Below are 27,428 nucleotides of genomic sequence, written 5' to 3' on the forward strand. Positions count from 1 at the left end.
CTCTAGGAAGAGGAAAAGGAAGGCAGTTGCTTCCAACTCCGAGTCATGGGAGATGTAGAGATTCATCTCAAAAGCCCATCACTAGAAAGAGGATGGAGTAAACAAGAGAGCCCACTCATGGACCTCAACAAGAGCATGAGGAAGTCCCTCATCAAGAAATCCCTAAGATGCCTCAAGGGATGCATTTCCCTCCACACAACTATTGGGAGCAACTCAACACCTCTTTAGGAGAATTGAGTTCCAACATGGAGCAACTAAGAGTGGAGCACCAAGAGCACTCCATCATCCTCCAAGAAATCAGAGAGGAGCAACAAGGGCAAGGAAGAGATATAGAGGACCTCAAGAACTCCATTGCTTATTCAAGAGGATGAAGAAGCCACCATCACTAAGGTGGACCCGTTCTTTAATCTCCTTGTTTATTTTCTTTTCTGCTTTCAGTTTTTATGCTTTATGTTTTGACTATATTTTTGTCTTTATTACATGATAATTAGTATTTAGTGTCTATGTCTTAAAGCTATGAATGTTCCATGAATCTTTCACCTTTCTTAAATGAAAAATGTTTTCTGATAAAGAAAAAGAAGTACGTGAATTTTGAATTCTATCTTGAAAATAGTTTAATTATTTTGATGTGGTGGCAATACTTATTATTTTCTGAATGAATACTTGAATAGTGCATATTTTTTATAGTGAAGTTTATGAATGTTAAAATTGTTGGCTCTTGAAAGAATAATGAAAAAATAGAAATGTTATTGATAATCTGAAAAATCATAAAATTGATTCTTGAAGCAAGAAAAAGAAGTGAAAAACACAAAGCTTGCGAAATATGAAAAAAAAAATATGTTGCGAAAAAGAAAGAAAAAGAAAGAAAAAGAAAAAGCAAGCATAAAAAGTCAATAACTCTTTAAACTAAAAGGCAAGGGTAAAAAGGATCCAAGGCTTTGAGCATTAATGGGTAGGAGGGCCCAAAGGAATAAAATCCTGGCCTAAGCGGCTAAATCAAGCTGTCCCTAACCATGTGCTTCTGTCATGAAGGTCCAAGTGAAAAGCTTGAGACTGAGTGGTTAAAGTCGTGATCCAAAGCAAAAAGAGTATGCTTAAGAACTCTGGGCACCTCTAACAGGGGACTCTAGCAAAGCTGAGTCACATTCTGAAAAGGTTCACCCAGTTATGTGTCCGTGGCATTTATGTATCCGGTGGTAATACTGGAAAATAAAATGCTTAGGGTCACGGCCAAGACTCATAAAGTAGCTGTGTTCAAGAATCAACATACTAAACTTGGAGAATTAATAACACTATCTGAATTTCGAGTTCCTATGGATGCCAATCATTCTGAACTTCAAAGGATAAAGCGAAATGCCAAAACCGTTCAGAGGCAAAAAGCTACTAGTCCCGCTCATCTAATTAAAACTAATTTTCTTTGATATTTTTTAAATTTATTGTATTTTCTCTTCTTTTAATCCTATTTTGTTTTTAGTTACTTAGGGACAAGCAACAATTTAATTTTGGTGTTGTGATGAGCGGATAATTTATACGCTTTTTGGCATTGTTTTTACATAGTTTTTAATATGTTTTAGTTACTTTTTATTATATTTTTATTAGTTTTTATGCAAAAATCACATTTTTGGACTTTATTATAAGTTTGTGTGTTTTTCTGTAATTTCAGGTATTTTCTGGCTAAAATTGAGGGACCTGAGCAAAAGTCTGATTCAGAGGTTGAGAAAGGACTGCAGATGTTGTTGGATTCTGACCCTCCTGCACTCGAAGTGGATTTTCTGGAGCTACAGAAGCCAAATTGGCATGCTCTCAATTGCGTTGGAAAGTAGACATCTTGAGCCTTCCAGCAATGTTTAATAGTCCATACTTTGCCCGAGATTTGATGGCCCATACTGGCATTTAAACGCCAGCTAGAGACCCTTTTCTGGCGTAAAATGCCGAAACTGGCACCAGAACTGGAGTTAAACGCCCAAACTGCCATCCAAGCTGGCATTTAACTCTAGAAAAGGCCTATGCATGTGTAAAGCTCAATGCTCAGCCCAAGCACACACCAAGTGGGCCCCGAAGGTGGATTTCTGCACTCTCTGCACTTAGTTACTCAATTTCTGTAATCCTTAGTAATTAGTTTAGTATAAATACTAGTCTTTCCTATTGTTTTAGTTATCTTTGGAATTTGGATCTTATGCCATTTTTCACATTCGAAGGCTGGCCACACGGCCATGCCAAGACATTTTTCTCTTATGTATTTTCTACGGTAGAGTTTCTACACCTGATAGATTAAGGTGTGGAGCTCTACTGTTCTTCATGAATTAATGAAAGTACTATTATTTCTCTTTCAATTCACGCATGTCTCTTCTCCAAGATATACTCTCGTTCTTAATTTAGTTAAGTCAGAATGAAGGGGTGACCCGTGACAATCACCCACTATCTTCATTACTCGCCTAGCCAAGATCCGCGGGCCTGACAACCACAAGCGGTGACGTGGCAGAAATTGGCGAGTTAAGAAATTGTTATAAGAGATACGTTGCAAGTACAGTTCTTAACCAACCAAAAGTCCACTTATCAATTTAGAAGGGTTGTCACAAAATTAGTATTAACATACTGGGAGTATGAATCCCAGGTCGTCTCCTAATGAGTTGCAGGAAGATGTGCTATTTTATTAATCAGATGTTTTCTAAAAATGGTTGAGTTGATAAACAGGAAATTAAATCAGAGAATTTATGTAATTTAAATAAAAATCTTGACCGGGAGTAGATTAGTTGGAAGCCCTATCCTTGATGGAGTTTTCTCAAGATAAAAGTGAAAATTAAAGGTTGCCTGCTCAGTTATCATTTACCAGATAAAGGAAAGTTAAGCAAGTTGGAAATCAGTTTCTATTCACAAGTTCTAATCCTCTCCCTTGAGAAGGACTAGTGTCAGTGATTAGAGGGCGACCCAACGCGAAACCCAACTATAATTTTACTCTTGAACATTCAACTCAAGGTTTTCCTGTCAATCAACTCCCAATCAAGTTATGGAACTACTAGCTCATTCTGACTATAAAATCCACGAAATAAGAAAGGGAAATATTGAAAGACATGAATAATAATAATCAAAAGGATCAATTAAAATTAGAAATAGTTCTTGTATTAATAAATTCTAAAATTAATCCAATAATAATTCTGAGTAAATAAAGGACATGGAAGAGTAAGTAACAAGTAAGGAAACAAACTAGAATGACGAAGTCTTGACGGAGGTAATAACACTTCTCAATATCCCATTCCAAAAAGCAATAAAATCAAAATCCTAAGAACTATGAACGTGTAGAGAGAAAACCTAGAGGAGGAGTAAAATTAGATCTAAAACTAAAATTATGCGGAATGAATGTTGTGTTCTGGTCTCTGCATGTTCCCTGGCTCTAATCTGCTTTTCTGGGCCAAAAACTAGGTCAAAACAGGGCCCAAAATCGCCCCCAGCAAATTCTACAGATTCTTCAGATCGCGCATGTCACGCAATCGCGTCATTCACACGTTTTTGTTATCCGGCGTTTTGCCTTGCCACACGTGCGCGTCGTCCACGCCTTCGCGTCACTTGTGCAGTTTCCAATCCACGCGGTCGCGTGAGCCATGCGTCCGCGTCACTGCAATTTTCTCTATGTCACGCGGTCGCGTGAGCCATGCATCCGCGTCACTTCTCGCTGGTCATCTCCTTAATTTCTTGTGTTCCTTCCATTTTTGTAAGCCTCCTTTCCAATCTCCAAGTCATTCATGCCCTATAAAGCCTGAAATACTTAACACACAGATCACAGCATCGAATGGAATAAAGGAGAATTAAAATACATAATTAAAAGTCTCTAGGAAGCAAGTTTTCAACCATGAAGTATTTTTAGGAAGGAATTATAAATGCATGCTAATCATATGAATAAGTGGGTAAAGATTTGATAAAACCGCACAATTAAACACAATATAAACCATAACATAGTGGTTTATCAACCTCCCCACACTTAGTCATTAGCATGTCCTCATGCTTAGTTGAAGGAGATAAAATAAATGAGTAGGAACATGTAAAACTCATGCAATGCAATGCAACCTATATATGTGAATGCAACTATATGATTCTTGTCCACTTGGTCAAAAGTAAATAAGCTCTTCAAGACAATCACAAATCAAATTCCACTAATTCAATTCTTATACAGTAAGAACAGATAAAAATGCAAGAAGGTAGCTCATGAAAGCAGGGAACATAGAACTTAAACATTGAACCCTCACTGATGATGTATGTATACTCTAATCTCTCTAGTGTATAGGGCAATCACTCTATCCTTCTCTAATCATGCTTTCTAATTTTTGTTCTTCACCTAACCAATCAACAACAATTAATATACCAATGCAAACATCATGAGGTCTTTTCAAGGTTGTAATGGGGCCAAGGTATGGGTAAGGGTACATATATGGCTAAGTAAGCTTATAAATTGAATCTTTAATTAACCTAAGCTTTCACCCAACACACATATATATTCTTTATAGCTTAAATTTCACACCTAGATACCCACAATTTCCCTTTCATATTCCTTACTCATGCATCAACTTTATTTTGATTTTATCATATATGCATTGATCTTTGAATTCTTAACTTAACACTGGGGTAATTTTGTCCCCTTATTTGATTATTGAATATTTTTTGGATTTTTTTTTGAACATGAATATAAACGTAGCTTATCAATGAGCATAGATTTTTAATTTTTATAGTTTTACATGAGTAGGCACCCAAATTCCCATTATATTATCATGACACATTCCCTTATTATCTTTTGTTCCCACAATTTTCCCATAATTAATTAACACATAATTCTATCTTAAGCTAACCAAAGATTCAATTGGGATATATAGTTGTTTTTCCGCTTAAGGCTAGTGATGTGGTAAAATACAGAACAAATGGGATTTAAAAGCTCAAAGTGGCTAACAAAGGTAATTGAAAGGGTAGGCTTAATTTGGATAGGTGAGCTAAACAAATAATGGCCTCAATCATATGCAAGCATATAGATATATTAAACACTGGACATATAGGATGAAACAAAATATAGATTACAATCATAGAGAAGTAAACACACAAGAACAAAATAATTATGGTTAAATAATGTAACCATGTATTTAAGCTCAAAGTCTCACAGGTTGTGTGTTCTTTAGCTCAAAAACCATGTTCCAAATATAACTTCAAGCAGATTTAACATAAAAGTTTAGATTAAAATTAGTGAAATTTTGTTCTAAAAATAGGGTCTTAGAAGAAACTTATTGTCTTTTCAATCAAGTAGAACATGCATGCAACTAATCTATTATTGTGCAATTTATCCTGTTCTACAAAAGAAAAACTAACTAAATATCCTATTTTATTGGTGTTAGGGAAGAGAATTTACCTCCAGGAGTCATGTACTGACCGACCTCCCCACACTTAAGGCTTTGCACCGTCCTCGGTGCCATCTGTTAGGAACAAAGGTGGGCTGGTAGCAGTATTTCCACAGTCGGGACCGTCATGGCTCCCTGTGCTGGTAAAAGAAGTAGAGTCCGGGGTGTCTGAGTCTCTGTATTTTCCCTTAAGTAGCTCCTTGAGGTGTGTGAATTGGCGCATGTTACGGCGCTCTCTTATCTTTGCTTTGTGTTCCTGTCGATCCAACCTTTCAAGTATCTGATGGAGCAGTTGATTGGTTGTAGGTGCTTGTGGTGTTGAAGGCGGAATGTCTTCAGCCGGTTTAGTAGGCTGGCTTGTAGTGGCTGCTGGAGGCCTGATATATTTCCCGTTAGGCACATACTGATCATCTCGTGGAAGCATGGCTTTGGTGTCCCCAATTTTGTAGGAGACTCCGGCTGCTGAGACAAGATCTGAGACCTAAGCGGAAAAAGGTAAGTTGCCCGCAATTTGTACGTGTCCCATAGCATTCTGGATGTGTCTTGGTAGGTTCAGAGGCTGGTCTGTAAGGATGCACCATAGTAGAACGACCATGTCTGCAGTGAAGGAGGACTCGTGGGTGCTCGGAAAGACGTAATGGGGCATAATCTATGCCCAAACGTGAGCCTCCAAGGTAAGTGCGGAAGCCAATATTCCCTTAGGATTGGAACGATGGTATCCGTAGATCCATCTGCTACCAGGTAGGGCGATAACTCTGAGAACAACATCCCAGTCAAATTGGTACATCTGGTGCTTGAGTGCGGCTTCTTGAAATGCGTCCGGTCCTTCAGGAGTAGGGGGAAGATCTAAAGCTCGTTGAATGGCCTCTTCTGTAATAGGGACTTGCTTCTGATGGACATAGCCAGACTGCAGGGTTGGCAGGTGAAAATTGGAGTAGAATTCGACTACCCAAGAAAGATTAACATGCCATGGCTGTCTCTGTAGGAAACCCCATTGTCTTCGTGCAATTTGCAGCTCAACAAATTCAGTGATATGGGTTGGGAGGATAAGAAGGTATTCGTTGTTGTAACTCCTTTCTGCCAGGATGGAGAACATCTGCTCACAGTAGCAATTGGTAAATCTCGCAGTGTCCTTTGCTGGGAAGGCTTTCTCTTTTTCATCAACCTTTATAATCCTTTTGATTCTTTTTGTTGAGGGCTTAACTGTAGTTGAAGATGGCCCTGCCACTAATGCTTGTTTGGTTCCTCTACTTGCTGTTGATTTGGGAGCAGTTTTCTCCTTGCCTTTGTTGGTGGCCATCCTAAAAGAAAGAAAAGAAAAAGTATGTTAAAATGTCAAGGGTTGGAGCAAGGAAGATGGCGGAAAAAATGGTAATCAATGCACATTAAAAGATGAATGAAATTAACACATGGTCATGACTACATGTGGAAAATCATCAATGGAAATATAGCAAGTGCATATAGGGACAATTAAATGCTAGGTGTTTATTGGCATGCAGGCAAAGGCATGAGTAGCATAGAACAAGCATTCAATGTCCAAGTTAGATTACCAAGTCTTTCAAACTGATAATTTGATTGTAATGACAATTATATTTAAATAATAAAATAGAAAAAAGGGTTTTGTGAAAAATAGGCATATAGTATTGTAGATTAAAAGAAATCCAAAAATAGTGCATAATGCCATACGGGCGTTTTCACAAACACATAGCATGCATGATAGGTAAGCTATTGAAAATAATAAATTGAACATGCAAGCAATCCTTTAAAAATTGATATATAATTGCCAAACAATTTTGCAACAATCCACAAGCATATCATAAGAAATAATGACCCAAATAAATTTCCAACACCAAATAAAAGAGAAAGAAAGGAAAAGAAGACATGAATAATGAAAGTAAAAAAAAAGAAAAGAAAAAAATAACATAAAAAGAAGAAGAATAGAAAAGTAAGGAGGGAAGAAGAAAAGAAAAACCTTGATAATGGTGGTGAGAGAGAGAAAAAGTAGAGAGTGAGAAAGAAGGAAGAAGGAAAAAGGAAGAAATAAGGAGGGAAAAGAAAAAGTAGGATTTGGGGAAGAGAAAGATAAGATATTTTGGCAGATTAGGTTAAGCTGTGCGGCGCAAGCGACGCGGATGCGTGGAGGACGCGTTCGTGCGACTTATGCTCATATGAATCGTTTCGGTCGCGTCGGTCACGCGGACGCGTGACTCGTTTTGTGCTACTGGCGCGAGGGCAGCCTCGCGCTCGCACAACTTTCTGTTCAAAATGCATTATTGCCAAATTCTAGGGTGACACGGTCGCGTGATTGACGCGATCGCGTCGGTGGCCAATATTGGGAGATGACGCGGACGCGTGAGCCATGTGTCCGCATGGTAAGGCTTGTGCGTTCAGCACCAGTCCAGCACCACTATAGCACAACTTTCGGTCGTGCACCCTTTCTTACGTCGATTTTCAGGTCACGCGTCCGCGTGAGTGATGCAGACACGTGGGAGGCATGATTCCCATATGACGCAGGCGCGTCAGCGACGCGGTTGTATGGGGTGATTTATGCCAAAGGCACACCTCCAGCCACACTCTCGCGTGACTTTCTGTTCGATTTCTTATTCTTTCTAAGCCACCTGCGACGCGGACGCGTCGGTGGCGCTGTCGCGTCGCGTGCTCGCCTTCTTTTTTTTCTATATAAAAATATGCAAATGCAGATGCAAACTAAATGTGCTAATAAAGAGAAGAGTTATTGAAAAAGAAAACTAAGAATAAAGAAAGGAACGATCATACCATGGTGGGTTGTCTCCCACCCAGCACTTTGCTTTAACGTCCTTAAGTTGGACGCTCCACTAGCTCAGTCTTCTGTTGTGGGTGGATCCTCCAAGAGGAAGATCTTTAGCTCCCTGGGTTTCGCCTTCTCCCCATGATATAGCTTCAGGCGATGTCCATTAACTTTGATGAATTCAGAGCTTGAAGGATGACTCAGGTGGAAAACTCCGCATGGATCAACATTCTCCACTCTATATGGACCTTCCCATCTTGATCTTAACTTGCCTGGCATGAGTCTCAGTCTAGAGTTGTAAAGGAGGATAAAGTCCCCAGTTTGGAACTCTCTTCTCTTGATGTGCTTCTCATACACAGCCTTCATCTTTTCCTTGTACAGTCTTGAGTTCTCATAAGCTTCTAGGCGTAGGCTCTCTAATTCCTGCAGTTGCAACTTTCTCTCAGTTTCGGCCTTCTCAAATTCCATATTGCACTCCTTCACTGCCCAAAAGGCTTTGTGCTCTACCTCTACTGGGAGGTGACAGGCCTTTCCATAAACTAAGCGGAAGGAACTCATCCCAATGGGTGTCTTGTATGCAGTTCTGTATGGCCAGAGTGCATCTTGTAGCCTGGTGCTCTAGTCTCTTCTATTAGGTTTGACTATCTTCTGCAATATACTTTTTATCTCTCTATTGGACACCTCGGCTTGCCCATTAGTCTGGGGATGGTAGGTTGTTGCCACTTTATGAACTATCACACGCTTCTTCAGTAATCCTGTTAGTCTCCTGTTACAAAAATGGGTGCCTTGATCGCTCACGATTGCTCATGGTGATCCAAAGTGACAAATAATGTGGTTTCTCACAAAGGAAACAACAGTGTTAGCATCATCAGTGCGGGTAGGAATTGCTTCCACCCATTTAGAAATGTAATCTACAGCTAACAGTATATAAAAATAACCATTAGAATTTGGAAATGGACCCATGAAGTCAATGCCCCAAACATAAAAAATTTCATAGAAAAGCATAGTCTCTTGAGGCATCTCATCCCTCTTGGAAATATTACCAAACCTTTGGAATGGGGAACAAGATTTACAAAATTCAGCGGCGTCTTTAAAAAGGGTAGGCCACCAGAATCCACAATCTAAAATTTTTCTAGCTGTTCTTTGAGGGCCAAAATTTCCTCCACTCTCAGATGAGTGACAGGCCTCTAAAATAGACTGGAATTCTGATTGAGGCACACAGTGCCTAATTACCTAGTCAGTGCCACATCTCCATAAATATGGGTCATCCCATATATAATATTTGGACTCGCTTTTCAGCTTGTCTCTTTGATTCTTAGTAAAGTTTTGAGGAAAGGTGCGGCTAACTAGATAATTAGCTACAGGTGCATACCAAGGGATTACTTCAGATACTGCTTGTAAGTCATCAAACAGGAAATTATCATTTATAGGAGTGGCGGTATCCTTAATATGCTCAAAGCTACTCAAATGGTCTGCCACTAGATTTTGGTTACCACTCCTATCCTTAATTTCTAAATCAAATTCTTGTAGTAGCAGTATCCAACGTATAAGCCTTGGTTTGGACTGCTTTTTAGCTAATAAATACTTTAGAGCTGCATGGTCTGAGTACACTACTACTTTAGTACCAAGTAAATAAGCTCGGAATTTATCTTGAGTAAAAACAATAGCAAGAAGCTCTTTCTCAGTAGTAGTGTAATTAGACTGAGCTGTGTCTAAAGTCTTAGATGCATAAGCAATTACAAAAGGATCCTTACCTTCACGCTGAGCTAGCGCTGCTCCTACTGCATGGTTGGAAGTATCGCATATGATTTCAAATGGCTGGCTCCAGTCAAGTGCTCTCACAATTGGAGCTTGAGTCAGGGCAGTCTTCAGCTTATCAAACACTTGTTTGTAGTCCTCACTAAACTCGAACTCAATATCTTTCTGCAGTAATCTGGATAAGGGAAGTGCTACCTTACTGAAGTCCTTAATGAATCTCCGGTAAAAACCTGCATGGCCAAGGAACGAACGAACTTCCCTCACAGAGGAGGGGTAAGGTAAACTAGAAATAACATCCACCTTTGCTGGATCTATAGAAATGCCAGTATTAGACACAACATGTCCTAGTACAATCCCTTGTTTTACCATAAAGTGACATTTTTCAAAATTCAATATAAGGTTTGTACTGACACATCTATCTAATACTCTAGATAAACTATCTAAGCAAAGGCTAAAGGAATCACCATAAACGCTAAAATCATCCATAAAAACGTCCATACAGTCCTCAATAAGGCCAGAGAAAAGACCCATCATGCACCTTTGGAAAGTAGCTGGTGCATTGCACAAGCCAAAGGGCATTCTCTTATAAGCATAAGTCCCAAAAGGACATGTAAAAGTAGTCTTTTCCTAATCTTCAGGAGCTATATGAATCTGGAAATAGCCTGTGTAACCATCTAAAAAGCAATAATGTGATTTACCTGATAGGCGATCCAACATTTGATCAATAAATGGAAGGGGGTAGTGATCCTTACGAGTGGCCTGGTTGAGGCGCCTGTAATCAATGCAGACTCTCCAGGCGTTCTGTACTCTGGTTGCTATGAGCTCTCCATGCTCATTCTTCACTGTAGTGACTCCAGACTTCATGCGTACCACTTGTACTGGGCTGACCCATTCACTGTCTGAGATGGGGTAGATGATATATGCCTCAAGTAGTCTGGTCACTTCCTTTTTGACAACCTCCAAGATAATGGGATTCAGTGTTCTCTGGGGTTGACGAACAGGCTTAGCTCCCTCTTCTAAAAATATTCTGTGCTCACAAACTTGAGGGTTGATGCTTTCTATGTCTGCCAAGCTCCATCCAATTGCTCTTTTGTGTTTCCTCAGCACACTGAGTAGCTGTTCTTCTTGTTGGGAAGTGAGTTCCCTTGCAATGATAACTGGAAACTTCTACTTGTCCTCAAAGTAAGCATACTTGAGGTGTGGAGGGAGGGGCTTTAATTATAATTTCTGCTCATGGTCAGTCTCTGGATTATCTGGGGTTGGTGATAATGGAAAAGTGCCCTCATTGTCCTCCAAGAGTGTCCCCATACTTGGACTTTGTCCTGTGTATTTTTCTTCTAACTCCTCCTGGTGAACTTCAGCCACGGTTTCATCTATGATGTCACACTAGGAGATAGAAAGGTCATCCAGAGGGTGCTCCATAGCTCTATTTAAACTGAATTTCAATATTCTGCCATCTATCTCAAAAGAATAAGTTCCGGAAAATGCGTCCAGCTTGAACTTTGAAGTCTTCAGGAATGGTCTTCCAAGCAGGATTGATGATGGCTTTCCTGAGTCATTAGGGGGCATTTACAGGATATAGAAGTCAATGGAAAATGTGAGCCCCTTAATTCTCATTAATACGTCTTCAGCAATTCCAACCACTGTAATTATGCTTTTATCTGCTAACATAAAACGAGCTGTCGACTTTTTTAAGGGAGGGAGCCTCAAAGTATCATATATAGACAAAGGCATTATACTAACACATGCTCCTAGATCACACATGCAGTCAGAAAATATCACACCACTAATAGTACAATTAACCATACATGGGCCTGGTTCATTACATTTTTCAGGTATACCTCCCATTAAAGCAGATATAGAACTACCTAAAGGAATAGTTTCTAATTCATTAATTTTGTCTTTATGTATACATAAATCTTTTAGAAACTTTGCATATTTAGGTACCTGCTGAATAACATCAAAAAAGGGAACAGTTACCTCAACATTTTTGAATATTTCTACTATTTTAAGATCAAGTTCCATCTGCTTCCTGGGCTTCCTTGCAATTTGTGAAAATGGAATAGGGAGGGCGTTTCCTACAGGGTCTGCCTCCTTTGGTGCTTCCTTCTGTGGTTGAGCTTCTTCTTCTTCAACCATGTATTGTATGTCCTCTTCCTCTTCAGCATCCTCTACTTCCACTACCTCTTCAGCTGAGGCATGTTCTGATGGGATTGGCTCCTCCCGATTCCTCTCTTCCAGTGTGGTTCTGGACCTTAGGGTGATGGCATTGATGCCACCCTTTGGATTGGGCAATGGTTGAGAGGGAATTTCGCTGGAGCTCATAGGCTGGTTGTTGGAATTATTTAGTGATCCAATCTGTGATACGAGAGCTTGTAAGGTAGAGTTCAAACCATTTAGAGTAGAAGTAAGGTTGTTTTGCATAGCCTGCTGTCTCCGATCAATAGATTGTAGTAACTCATCATTAGAAGATGAAGAGGGATAAGTGATCTGAGAGGTCTGCTGTTGATTGTGTTGTGGTCCTTGGAATTGCCTCAGGTGAGGTGCTCTGTAAGGCTGGTTCTGCTGCCTGTTATTATTATTATTCCACCTCTGATTTCCCAGATTGTCTCTACCTCCTCTGTTATTGTTGTCCCTCCAGCCCTGGTTAGAATTATCTCTTCAACCTTGGTTTGAATTATCCTGCCATCCATGGTTGTAGCTGCTACCTAGATTGTATCCTTGATTGGGGCGGTCATAAAAGTTATGAGTGGTTGCTATAGTGTTGTCTTCCTGCTGGTGCTGCGGACATTCATCAGTATAATAGCTATAATCAGCACAGATCCCGCACACTCTCTGTGGAACCAACTGTTGGCTTTGCTGTGTTGGAGAAGGCTGAGCTTGCTGAGCTTGTTGTTGACTCAACTGCATCTGCTTTAGTAAGTTGGTCATTTCACAGATACTCTGAGTTAGAGCAGCAGTCTCTCTGCTAGAGGATACTTCTGCAACAGCTTTTGACCGGCTTTGTTTCTGCCTGTGATTCCTAGTAGATTCAGCTAAGTCGCTGATCAATTGCCATGCCTCATCAGTGGTCTTGTACTTTTCATAGACCTTTCCAATGTGGTCTTATCTTGGGGCCTCATGCCCTGTGTGACGTAGCCGAGCAACACTATCTTGTCAATCATATGGTGGGGGCATGCTTCCAGAAGGTTGTTGAAGCACTCCCAGTATTCGTAGAGAGTCTCAGACTCGTCCTAAACAATCATGGAAATGTCTTTCCTCAGTTTGTCAGTAACTTCAGCTAGAAATATTTTTTTCAAAAATTCTCTTCTAAGCGTATCCCAGTCAGAAACAGTTGCTGCGGGTTGAGTGTAGTACCACTCTCTCACCTTTCCCTCAAGAGAGAATGGGAAGGCTTTTAACAAAATAGAAGTTTCATCTGCACCATCGCGCCTGATAGTAGAATAGGCTGCTTGGAAATCCCTCAGGTGCTTGATAGGCTCTTGAGCAGGTAAGCCATGAAACTTAGGCATCAAGTTGAGCAGTGCAATCTTTATTTCAAAATCTGTAGCCACCATTGGGTGATGCACTTGAAATGGTTGCAGTGTGAAATCAGTGGCTCCAGCCTCCTGGATAGTAACTCTCCTAGGTTCTGCCATGTCACCTGCACGTAAATCAACCGAATCAGTAGAAAGGGAGCTTGTTTCTTTCTCAAGTGACGTTTTAAATTCCCCCTCGGAGAGGACTAATCGACGCCGAGGTTGCCTTATACGTGAAATAGTTCTTTCAATCTCAGGAACAAATACTGGCAAGCTTGGATCAAGAAGTAAACGCGTCATTTAACGAAAGAAACACGCAGCTCATAGTAGCAAAATAAAATAAAATGCAAATAAATAAATTGCAATCAATAACTTAGCACTCTATTTTAACTCCCCGGCAACAGCGCCAAAAATTGACGTGGCGGAAATTTGCGAGTTAAGAAATTGTTATAAGAGATACGTTGCAAGTACAGTTCTTAACCAACCAAAAATCCACTTATCAATTTAGAAGGGTTGTCACAAAATTAGAATTAAAATACTGGGAGTATGAATCCCAGGTCGTCTCCCAACGAGTTGCAGGAAGATGTGCTATTTTATTAATCAGATGTTTTCTAAAAATGGTTGAGTTGGTAAACAGGAAATTAAATCAGGGAATTTATGTAATTTAAATAAAAATCTTGACCGGGAGTAGATTAGTTGGAAGCCCTATCCTTGATGGAGTTCTCTCAAGATAAAAGTGATAATTAAAGGTTGCCTGCTCAGTTATCCTTTACCAGATAAAAGAAAGTTAAGCAAGTTGGAAATCAGTTTCTATTCACAGGTTCTAATCCTCTCCCTTGGGAAGGACTAGTGTCAGTGATTAGAGGGCGACCCAACGCGAAACCCAACTATAATTTTACTCTTGAACATCCAACTCAAGGTCTTCCTGTCAATCAACTCCCAATCAAGTTATGGAACTACTCGCTCATTATGATTATAAAATCCACGAAATAAGAAAGGGAAATATTGAAAGACATGAATAATAATAATCAAAAGGATCAATTAAAAATAGGAATAGTTCCTGTATTAATAAATTCTAAAATTAATCCAATAATAATTCTGAGTAAATAAAGGACATGGAAGAGTAAGTAACAAGTAAGAAAACAAACTAGAATGACGAAGTCTTGACGGAGGTAATAACTCTTCTCAATATCCCAGTCCAAAAATCCTAAGAACTATAAACGTGTAGAGAGAAAACCTAAAGAGGAGTAAAATCAGATCTAAAACTAAAATTATGCGGAATAAATGTTGTGTTCTGGTCTCTACATGTTCCCTGGCTCTAATCTGCTTTTCTGGGCCAAATACTGGGTCAAACCAGGGCCCAAAATCGCCCCCAGCGAATTCTACAGATTCTGCAGATTGCGGATGTCACGCGATCACGTCATTCACGCGTTCGCGTCATCCGGCGTTTTGCCTTGCCACGCGTGCGCGTCGTCCACGCCTTCGCGTCACTTGTGCAGTTTCCAATCCGCGCGGTCGCGTGAGCCATGCGTCCGCGTCACTGCAATTTTCTCTATGTCACGCGGTCGCGTGAGTTATGCGTCCGCCACTTTTCGCTGGTCATCTCCTCAATTTCTTGTGTTCCTTCCATTTTTGCAAGCCTCCTTTCCAATCTCCAAGTCATTCATGCCCTATAAAGCCTGAAACACTTAACACACAGATCATGGCATCGAATTGAATAGAGTAGAATTAAAATACATAATTAAAAGTCTCTAGGAAGCAAGTTTTCAACCATGAAGTATTTTTAGGAAGGAATTATAAATGCATGCTAATCATATGAATAAGTGGGTAAAGATTTGATAAAATCGCACAATTAAACACAATATAAACCATAAAATAGTGGTTTATCAAGCGGTCTACATGATGTTCAATGTAGTCATTGGACGACAGCTGGAGTATAATCTCTTAGGCCTTTGGTTCGTGACTTTGACTTGCAGTCGAACTCACAGAAATCATAACCTTCGTGGTAAAGGCTAGAACAAACGAGCTTCAAACTCACGAATGTTGGGCGCAGTGACAGTGTGGAAAAGGATAGAGAGATCCTATTCTGACACAAGTCAGAACCGACAGATGATTAGCCGTGCGGGAGCTGTTCCTTGTATTCTTCACCCGAGACGAGAGATATGACATATGATTAGCCGTACAGAAGCCGTGCTTGGACAATTTTTACTGAGAGGACGGATGGTAGCCATTGACAATGGTGATCCACCAACATACAGCTTGCCATGGAAGGGAGCACGCATGATTTAATAAAGACAATAGGAAAGCAGAGGTTCAGAAGCAACAAAGAATCTCCAAATGCTTATCTGAAATTTCCACCAATGAATTACATAAGTATCTTTATTTTAATTTACGTTTTATTTATCTTTCAATTATCAAAACTCATAACCAATTGAATCCGCCTGACTAATATTTATAGGATGACCATAGCTTGCTTCAAGCCGGCAATCTCCGTGGGATCGACCCTTACTCACGCAAGGTTTTATTACTTGGACGACCCAATGCACTTGCTGGTTAGTTGTACCGGAGTTGTGAAAAGTGTGATCACAATTCCATGCACCAATAATCCTGACTTGACTAACTACCCCTGACCCTGCTAAGAAACCCCCAGTTCTTACCCCTTTTCTTCCTCCCCTTCAGATGGAGACCAGAGTCTTGTTTACAAGATGGACCCTCCCTATATATATGAGGATATTGTACAGCATTGGTTTTATGTAGTAGGTGCAGAGATTAAGACTCGTATGTACATTCTACATGATCACCCCTTCAGTCATCTGATTAACACTCCACAGTTTAACCCTGATATGCCCTACGAGTTTCTGTTGTAGTGGCTTCACCCGGATGCTCCATTTCACCTATTCCATGACGGGCCAGAGCCTCATCAGCATCCTGATCAGCCTGTTGATCAGGTGGACCCTGCGCATGAGCCCATAGAGGAGCATATTCCAGAGCCTGTACCAGAGGAGGATATTCCAGTAGAGCAGATCTCAGTATCTTCATCCGAGCCATCTTCTGAGGAGCCACTCTCTGCCTCTATTAACAGATCGATGAGTGTTGGTCAACCAATAGCACGAGTGCCAGTGCCCCTCCAGAAATTATCAAGATTTCTAATGATGAGGACGAGGATCCTAAGGAGTGTTCTAACGTGATTGTGACTTCCTCTGACGATGATAGCTAATGCCTGGGAGCTGAGTTTGAGCCTTTTGATATTTTGTGTTAGCCTAGATTTTGTGTTAGTCTCTCACTTTTGATTAGATTCACTGAGAGAATAGGGTGTACATAGTTGACTAGGCTAGTTTCGGGCACCAGCTTAGGGATTTCTTATATGGACCAGGGCCAGGAGTGTTGATTTGTACATAGTAGCAGGATACGAAGGGTTGTATGCTAACTTACGATATATATATATATATATATATATATATATATATATATATATGACAGTACCTTTATATGTATGTATGATCTATGCTATATGTTATATACATATAATGTTGGCCTTGTGTATGTTTAATTAGCTGTCCTCGCAAATCTTTTTATAAAATAAAAGTTTTCTCCAAAAATTCGATAGTGCGCTAATACGATTACAGGCTTAATAATAAATAGCTAATATTTTAGGTGAGCAAATTGGTGACACTTGATTTCCAGTATGATCATGACATATTGGGAATTGGGTGGTTACATATAACTTTCAATGTACATTGCATTTAGTTTCCATCAATTCATTCCTAGAATAGTTGTAGTTGCTTAAATTGCTATGCTGTTTGCATTTATCTTTGCCCCACTAATCATGTATTCTATAATGCATCTGTCATATGGGATTTCCCTTTAGCTTCATGTCCAACTGCCCAAGGTGTCATAGCTTAAGGGTGTCTTTTTTACTAAGTTTGTAAATCACAGCATTGTTGCACACCATTGTCCCAAACAGCTATCGTGTATATAAGAGTAGCAATAACACTAGTCATCCATTCACTTGCACAAGTGCGCATATAATCATTTGGTTAGTTGAGTTCTTTCCTCTTAAGTTGAGATCTCTGCACTATATATAAAAGTTTTTATTCAAAATTTTGGAAACAAGTTGGTTCAACTTTCAAACCATAATTTGTCATTGTCAGCTTCTCATTCTAACCATAATTGCATCAACTATTTAAAGTAAGAAAGTGCATTAATTTCATGGATGATATTTTTCTTGAGGACTTCCAGGTTCACATTGCTTCTATCAGCTATATGTATAAACTGTACATTGTTCTAATTAACTAATTAATTAGCATATCATAATTATTGACTGAAATGAAGCTTGACCTTATATATGTGCCTAACTGAATTAGATCCTTCTTTGAGTACTATACTCGAAAAGCAGGGACAACCATTTTCACCACTTTTTTTCTATTTATTAACTTTGGAAGAGCCTAATGATATACAAATAAATAAACTTTGATATAATAATTAAGTCGTTATTTGTCTTGTGATATTGCTATTGTATAATCAATTTTCTCTGCAACTTGCTGCATCTTTATTGTAGCAGATTTTGTTAATCGATGTGTATATATATGGTTCTTACTATCAATTTTTGTAAATAATTTTAGTTATTACTCTATTAATGATTCTTGTTACTATATGCCATATGCAATGGAGGTGTATATGGACGTGACCGAAAAAACCCGAAGAGATGAATGGACCTCATAAAGATGATCCTACTCTGACTTCTTTTGTTCAGAAACTAGGCTACCATGCTTTGATTAAAGCTTTTAGTGGAAAGGGATATCTTATTGGGACACCTGATGGACTCAAGTCTCCTCTTTCAGAATCCTTCTCAGCTCGAAAATCAGCCATTATCAATGTTATTGTTGATTCCTATGCTAGTTCAGAGAGTGGGAGGCTGCAATACAAGAACTGATTTCTAGATTATCTGTATTGCATAAGAATTTATTTCTAGATTATCTCTATTACATTGAAACTACGTTATTAGATTTCAATTTTCAATAACACGAATTATATAGCCTTGTGATTTTCTATGGTGTACTATGATATAATAAAGTCACAAACTATATTCCATGAATCCACATAGACGTAAAATGTTACATGATCATAATGAATACTTGAATAATGGAAACTAAATTTAATATATACTTATTATTACTATTTCTATTTTATTTTATTCATTCCTTTTTTCTTTCTGTATGTTCTTAAGATAAGATATTTTGAAAGTTAAAAAAAAAAAAGAAAAGAAATTTTTGGTAAAATTTGTATATAAATAGGCAAAAGAATGATAGTGACAAAATAAAAGAGATTATAGGAATATCTTTCATGTTGTAGAATTACTGAATAGGGATTATAGGAATATCTTTCATTGAATATTTATAGTTTCATCGAATTTTCAATTAGGTCCCTATATTTTTTTCTTTTTAATTGGGTTCCTAAGGGTATACAAGTAATTTCACAATTCACTAACATTTTTTTACGTTTAACGTTAACAGGGACTAAATTAAAAAAAAAATAAGGTATCGAAATCCAATTGAAAAGAAAAAAAGTATAGGAACCTAATAAAAAGTCACCTTTATGTAGTCTATAGGTTGTAGGTTTAAATCCTATGAAAGGAGGCAGGCACAAATCTTAATCAGAACTCTTGTCAAAACTCTAACACTACAAAAAAGTTTCAGAATAGCGACTAAAGAGAGGAAGGTTAACGGTTTAGAATTCAGAATAAATTCTCGCTACAAGTATAGTTTCTAAACCAAGCAATCAACCTTTCTTACAAATGTTTTGGTTGTCACAAGTAACAAACCCCTTTAAAATTGATAACCGAAGTATTTGAACCTCGGGTCGTATTCTCAAGGAACTATAGGGAGGTATGTTCTTATTATTGGTTATGAGCTTTCTAAATTGGGGTTTTGAAGGTAAGGAACAAATAATTTAAATAACAAATAAAATAAATAAATAACTATAAAATAAACTCTTGGCAAGGTATGAGAATTTGGAAGTCCTATCCTAGTTATCCTTATCAATGGTGATGAGAATTGAAATTTAATCCCACTTAGTTAGCCCTTGCTAAAGCAAAGGAAGGTCAAGTGAACCAATTAGTTTGATCCTCAGGTCCTAGTCAATTCCTAAGAAAGGACTAGAGTTATTGGAGTTTAATTCAATTGGCAAAAATAACAATCATCAGTCACGATGAGTTTGATAACTCAAGAGTTGCCAATTAATCAACCAAAGCCAAAAGGAAGAAATTGCAAATTATTAATGTAAATAAAGGAAAGCAATCATAATTTTGAAATACCTCAAATTATATTAAATAGAAAATCAAATCTAAACATGAATGGTTCATAAGCCAATTGGGCAACAAAAGTAATTAAAGGAAAGCATTAAAATATCTGAAAGCAAAAGGGAAATATAAAGTAAAGGAATGTTGAACCTGATAAGGAGTTGGAATACTAAATTGAAATAATCAGAAATCCTAATCCTAAAACCTAAGAGAGAGGAGAGAACCTCTCCCTCTAAAAACTACATCTAAACTATGAAAAGTGAATAATTGGAGCTCTCTCTGAATGGATACATTCCCCCACTTTATAACCTCCAATCTGTGCCTTCTGGACTTGGATCTGGGCCAAAAAGGACTTCAGAAATCGCTGGGGGCATTTTCTCTAATTTTTGGTGCGTGGCGTCTGTCACACGTCCGCGTGGGTCACGCGGTCGCGTCATCTGGTGTTTTCCTTATCACGCGTTCGCTTCGGTCATGCGTCCGCGTCATCTGTGTTTTGCTTAAGGCGCACGTCCGCGTCAGTCACGCATTTGCGTCGCTGTCTTTTCGCACTAGGCATGCGGCCGCATCGTCCATGCGTTCGCGTCGCTGCCAGTTTCTTCAAAAACTCCATTTTGTGCTTTCCTTCCATTTTTGTATGTTTCTTTTCCATCCTTTAAGTCATTCCTGCCTTAGAAGATCTAAAACTTCTCAACACACAAATCACGGCATTGAATGGTAATAAAGGGTAATTAAAATAAATAATTTTAAAGCATATGAAACATGTATTTCACATATATCACATAATAAGGAAGGGAAAGTAAAACCATGCAATTTACAAGAATAAGTAAGCGAAGGATTGAATAAATCACCTAAATTGAGCACAATACATATCATAAAATATGGGTTTATCAGCCTCCCCACACTTAAACAATAGCATGTCCTCATGCTAAGTCCAAGATAAAGAATAAGGTAAGGTTAAGGTGGTGGAATCTCATGCAATGCAATCTATTCTAAATGCAACTACCTAAATGAATCATGCAATTCTGATTTTTATTCACTTGTATATAAAACTTACATGCAGTTAAATTAATTCACATTCTCAAGGAATTATATATGCATATCCAAACCCTGGATAATGTTAAAGCACTTTTACAATTGAGATGGGTAAAAAAATTTTTTTTTTCAAACTTGCAAGACAATTAATAATTTAAGCAGAGATATATGATGATGAGCTATTGAACCCTCACTGGATTTTGTGTTTACTCTCTAGTCACTCAGTGTTTATTGGGTTAATCACTCTATTCTTCTTTTTATCCTTGCTTTCTATAGCTTTGTTCTTCATCTAATCAATCAACAATTATAGAATACAGACATACAAAAATCATGAGGTCTTTTTCAAGGTTGTAATGGGGCCAAGGTAAATGTAAGGGTATATGTATAAGGCTAAGTGAGCTAATAAGTGAATCCTTGATTAGTCTAAGATCTCACCTAACATACATATTTTGTAATTCAAAGCTTCTCAATCTATTTGCCCAGATTTTTCTCACTTTGTACTGCAAGCTCATTAACTTAAATTTTATCCCATGTGCATTGATTCTTTTTATTTTGCAATTGGGGAATTTTTGTATCCCTTTTAAAATTTTTTTTTAATGCACATGGTAATTCAATTGATTTCACATGATCATGCTTCCCAAAATTTTTATTTTGAGTATTTTTATTCTTTTTTAACTTTCCACCTTTGTTTCTATCATCCATGTTCCCATAAAGTTTCGCACACTTAAACAATACACAATTTCTATCTTAAGCTAACCAAGGATTCAACTTGGGATTTTTATTTTGTTTTTCTGCTTAAGGCTAGTAATGTGGTTTATAGAACAAGAGGAGATTAAAAAGCTCAAGGGGGCTAACAAGGGTGATGTAAAAGGTAGGCTTATTTGGGATAAGTGAGCTTAAACAAGTAATGGCCTCAATCATCTCTTAGTATGCATCTATACTCTATAATTGGACATATAGATTAAAACAAAGCAAAGAACATCAGAATAAAAAGAAGGGCGAAACACAGAGGAATAAAAATTATGGTTTGAATGTAACCATACAATTAAGCTCAAAACTCACAGGCTGTGTGTTCTCTAGCTCAAAAATCATATATCAGTTATATATGTCATGCAAGTAAAATTTAAGAGTTCCCATTATTCTCAATGTAAAATTTCTTGGGTGGCTTTAAAGTTTTAGTGTTCCTCCTTGATGAAATGTTGTTAACTAACTAACATGTTATGTTCTATATACAAGGTGTGTGGATTTTTTTATTCTGTTAAAGTCTCTAGTTTACTTCCTTTGTATTTTCAATTTAAACCAAACTATCATATGCTAAAAGGGGTAAACTATACTAATTAATCCACATATTCTATAACTAATAAGTTTAGAATTGCAAACTAAACTAAATGGCTAAAATATGAAATAAAGTGCAAAATGCAAAAAATAAAGTAAAAACACATAAAAAGAACAATGTATAAGTACTGAAAGATAAAAATAAAAATACAGAAAAATAACCAAAATAAAATAAAAGAGTCTATAGTGGTTCACCAAAAAATGCGCCAGAGATGGCGACCTCCCCACACTAAAAGTAAAGCATCGTCCTCGATGCTCACTCAAGCTGGGTGTGAAGGAGTGTCATCACTGGAAGGATGGGCTGCTGGAGTCTCGGTAGTGGCCTGAGGATCTGCAGACTAGATGAGGGTAGGTGGATCTGTCTGCTGGAGAGGAGGCTTTGACTGGATAAGAATCTCTGGATCTGCGGCCTGAATCTGGTGTGGCTCCTCCTGCTGTGGTGCAGCCTGCTCTGGTCCTATCTGTGCAGCCTGGGTGGGTGTCTCCTCCTTGTGATCGTCCTCCTCCACCTCAGATGTATCAGAAGGGGTGTCAGGCTCGGAGGGGATGTCACCGCCGGAACGGATCATTAACTTGACGAGCTCAAAGCATCGCTTGTTGCGACGCTCCATACGATCTAAGTGGGTGAAGAGTCGCTGCACTAAATGGTAAATAGGCTCAAGAGCAGCTGGAGGTGCAGTCGGTGGGGCAGGTGCAGCAGTGGAAGAAGAGGGGGCAGCTGAAGGTGTGGCTGTCTCATCGGAAGCAGTAAAGAATGCAGGTCTATAGCCTAAAGCCAGAAAGTTCCTGCTGTAAGGAATGATCCTCTTGCAGTCCGCAGCAGGTGGCTTCTCATCAGCATCTTTCCAAAGCACGTCAGCTCGACGACCTAGCTGGGTTACCAAGTAAGGGAAAGGGAGGGTGCCTCTGACACGGACCCTGGCCATATAGTGCCGGATGAAACATGGCAGATACAGGTCCTTACCCTCCATCACACCCCAGACGAGGGCACTCATAGCAGTAGGTAGCTCCGTCTCATGAGTGCTCGACATAATAAAGTTACTCAGGATCTGGTGCCAGAGCCGAGCCTCATCATTCAAGTATATCCGCTTGATTCCTTTAGGCATGGTGGTGTTCTTACCCATGACCCGTGGGATAGTAGGGTCAAGGGCTATCCTCTCCTTGACAGCGTCCCAGTCAAATCTCAGAAAGCGCATGTCCTCTTCAGCCTTTTGGTAACCGTCAGGCTGATCTGACTTAGGCTGAAGGCGCAGAATATCCTCAATCACCTCTTCAGTGAACAGTATCTGTTTCCCTCTGAGGTGCACTGCATCCAGGGAAGTCTTGAAATAATTACAGTAAAACTCTCTTAGCTAGGAAGCATTGACCTCAGTCAAATTTCTCTCCAAGAAGAACCAACCTCTTTGTTTGATCTAATCGGAGGTGTACTACTGTAGTTCTTCTGGAATTTTCAAAGTCCTCTCCAGGTACAGATTTCTGGAGGTAGCAAACACTGGATACTTCAACTCACAGTATCGGTTTGCAAATTTAATTGGATCAGTGGCAAGGAGGAGCTGGTCAGCCTTCTCCTGCGGGGTAAAATGCTTTTCCCGCCAGGAGTCATCATGCATAAGCTCCAGGAGAGACATAGAGGATTCACCTCTTTTCCGTTTGCCAGTTGTTGCCTTTTCTTTTCCCTTTCTTTGAGGGTCAGACATCCTAAAAAATAGAAATCTAGGATATAATAAAAGCAGCAAACAAGTAGGCAAATAACAAGATAAGCACAAAGTGGCAAAGGAGCAGTAGAATAATGAAATGAGTTGAATAATTATGCATTTTGGAGTGTTTTGGAGTTTAAAAAGCTGAGATGAGAAAGTTCAATCCAAAATGTAATATAAATCGAATTCATGTTAATTAGGAAAAACCATAAGCATGCCTTGAGTTAAAAAAGTAAAAATAAGGAGTTAGTCAAAAAGCAGAGGGGGTTGTTAGAAAGTTAAAAGTGGTTTTAAATTGAAAAAGAGGTTAGGAAGCAAAAATCAGTGAGTTAGTAAAAAGAAAGTCAGAGTAAGTGGCATGATGATTGTTTCGAAGAAACAAGAATTTCACAATTTGAAGCAACAAACAACTCATATTCAAGCAAGGAAATCAAGTTGTTGATGATTCATATAGATATACCAATAACGAAAATTTGAAATCAAATAATCAATAATGTGATTTATTAACCGGGCCTCATTATTGTAGTTCTTCTCTGCTAGGATGGAGAACATCTGCTCATAGTAACGGTTAGTGAACCATGTGGAGTCCCGTGCGGGAAAGGCTTTTTCTGCTTCATCAACTTTGATGATCCTCTTCACCCGCTTTGTTTGTGGCTTGACGCTTGTAGATGGTGGCGCCTTAGCCGGTGCTCTCTTGGTTCCTTTCCTTGCCGGTGGCTTTTCAGAAGCCTTCTCCTTTCCTTTTTTAGTGGCCATCCTAAAGAAGGGAGAAAGAGAATTAATGTCAAGTATAGATAGCTAACAATCGGAAGGGAGAAAGTTTAAGTGATAATGAATACCAAGGAAAAAGAATGTCTTATACATGGTAGCTACAACATGCATGGAAGACATTAATTAATATTATGAAGGCATATCATAACAATTAAATACAAGAGGGTTAAAAGCATGCAACTAATAGGCATGGGAAGCTTAGCTCAATGATGAAAGGATTTTTGATGGTATAGAATTTCACAAATGAAATCTCGTTGCAAGTATAGCTTCTAAACCAACAAATAATCCTCTCATGCAAAAAATTATTTGTCACAAGTACAAACCCCAATAAAAATAACCGAAGTATTTAAACCTCGAGTCGTCTCTCAAAGGAATTGCAGGGAAGTGTTCTTATTATTGGTTATGGGATGTATATTTTGGGATTTTGATAAGAGACATGAAAGATGAATTGCAAAAGAAGTAAACTAACAACTAAGAAAGCTCTTGGCAAGGCATGAGAATCAGAAGTCCTATCCTCGTTATCATCATTAATTGTGATGAGAATTGTCCATTGCTCCCACTTAGTCAACCTCTAGCTATGAAGGAAAGTCAAGTAGATAAATCAACTTGAGTTCACAAGTCCTAGTCAAATCCTAAGGAAAGACTAGAGTTAGTGTCATTCAAGTCAATTAGCAACTTCCAATTATCAATCAACAAAAGAGTTTGATAACTCAAGAGTCTCTAGTTACTCAACCAAAGCCAAGAGGAGAAGAATCTACTCTAACATCCTTCGAAGCATGTTATCAAACACTTTGAAGGAACAAAATGAAAGCAAGATAAAATTGCATGGAATTTAAATCTACAACTACTAAATGCAAGGAAATTAACAACAACAATTCAAATCAACAATAAGAGAAATCAAACCTCAATTGCATACAAAGGAAAATAGAAGAAACAAGAGTGCATCAACAACAAAGTAAACAATTACAAGAATTAAAATGCAAAACTAAGAAATCAAGGGTAGAAGAACAAGAATTTGAAGAAGAAAAGTAATTCAAAGCATGAATTAAACCTAGATCTAAGAAATCCTAATCTACATCTAACCTAATTCTAGAGAGAAGAGAGAGATTCTCTCTCTAGAAACTAACTAAAGCATGATGTAAACTAAACTATGTGTTCTCCCCCCTTGACTCCTCTTGATTTTTGCATGTAATAGGCTCAGAAATGAGTTGAATTTGGGCCTAGAAAGCCCAGAAATTGCCCCCAGCGTTTTCACTTTAATGAAGTCACGTGCGAGCATTGATGCGTACGCGTCGCTTGGAAAATTTGCTTTCCACGCATACGCATCATGTACGCGTACGCGTCGCCATGCGACTACAATTTTTCGCGCGCGCGTCTGCTGCGCGTGGGCGTCGATGAATGCATCCCAAATCCTTGATTTCCCATTATTTCTCCACTTTGCATGCTTTTCTCTTCATTCCTTTGATCCATTCCTAGCCTTTTCAACCTGAAATCACTAACACACACATCAAGGCATCTATTGGAATCAAAGGTGAATTAAAATTAACAAATTAAGGGCCTAAAATGCATGTTTTCACATTTAAGCACTAATTAGGAGAAATACATGAAACCATGCCATTTCATGGAATAAATGTGGAAAAAGGGCGATAAAATCCCCTAAATTCAGCATAGAATGCACCACGAAATAGTGGTGCATCAAATCTCCCCACACTTAAACCAAGCATGTCCTCATGCTTAAACCAAGAAAGAGACAAAGGTTATCATCATTTATTAAAATGTAAACTAACTAAATGCAATCTATCTATATGCAACTATCAAAATGAATGCAATCGCTTGGTCAAAATAAATCAATTCCCAAGAAAACCAATATAAGCATAAGGGCTAAGGGTATTAACAACCAAGCCAAATCCACAATTGAATTTAGTTATTGAAAGATTTTATAAACTTGCAAGAAAAGCGATGATCATGGTGAAAACATGTAATTGAGCAATCGAACCCTCACCGGATGTGTATCAACTCTAATCACTCAAGTGTATGGGGTTTATTCACTCAATTTTCCCCTAATCATGCTTTCCAAGATTTGTTTTTCATCTAACAATCAACAATTATTTCATTCATGCATATAAATATCATGAGGTCTTTTTCATAGGTTGTAATGGGGCTAGGGTCAAAGTAGGATTCATATGGTCAAGTGAGTTTGAAATTTGAATCTTTGATAAGCTTAAACGTCCCACCTAATCACTTCAAGGCTTGTAATGTGCCTATATTACTTTGATAAGCTATGAAAAAAGTGAGTTTGTAATGTGCCTATCTTTGATAAGCTTAAACGTCCCACCTAATCACTTCAAGGCTTGTAATGTGCCTATATTAAGAACAGGCAGGTTAATTGTAGGCTCAAAGTTGGCTAACAATGGTTGATGAAATGTAAGGCTATTTGGGTAAGTGGGCTAATGAAACAATGGCCTCAATCATATAAATGCATGTCTACACAAAATAATGGACATAAAGAATCAAACAAATCAAAGATCACAATCATAGAAAGTGAATAATGCACACAAGAAGAAAAATAAGTGGTTATAAGATGTAACCACACAATTAGCCTCAAAACTCACTTGTTAGTGTTCTTAGTTCAAAAAACATGATCCACAATATATAGTTCAAGCAAGTTCAATGAAAAATTTTCACTTAAATCAATTGGTATGCCCTATAGATAAATTTCTTGAAAAATTTCATTATTTTGACTAAGCTTATTATTATATGCAAAAATAATCAAGTACAACAAAAAATCCTAAAAGACCTAAAAAATGAAATGCGAAAGTATTGGGATTAGAAATTTGTCACCCAAAAACACCGACTGGTCAGACGACCTCCCCACAC

Source organism: Arachis hypogaea, chromosome 11, assembly GCF_003086295.3.
Source record: "Arachis hypogaea cultivar Tifrunner chromosome 11, arahy.Tifrunner.gnm2.J5K5, whole genome shotgun sequence".
Taxonomy (NCBI): domain Eukaryota; kingdom Viridiplantae; phylum Streptophyta; class Magnoliopsida; order Fabales; family Fabaceae; genus Arachis; species Arachis hypogaea.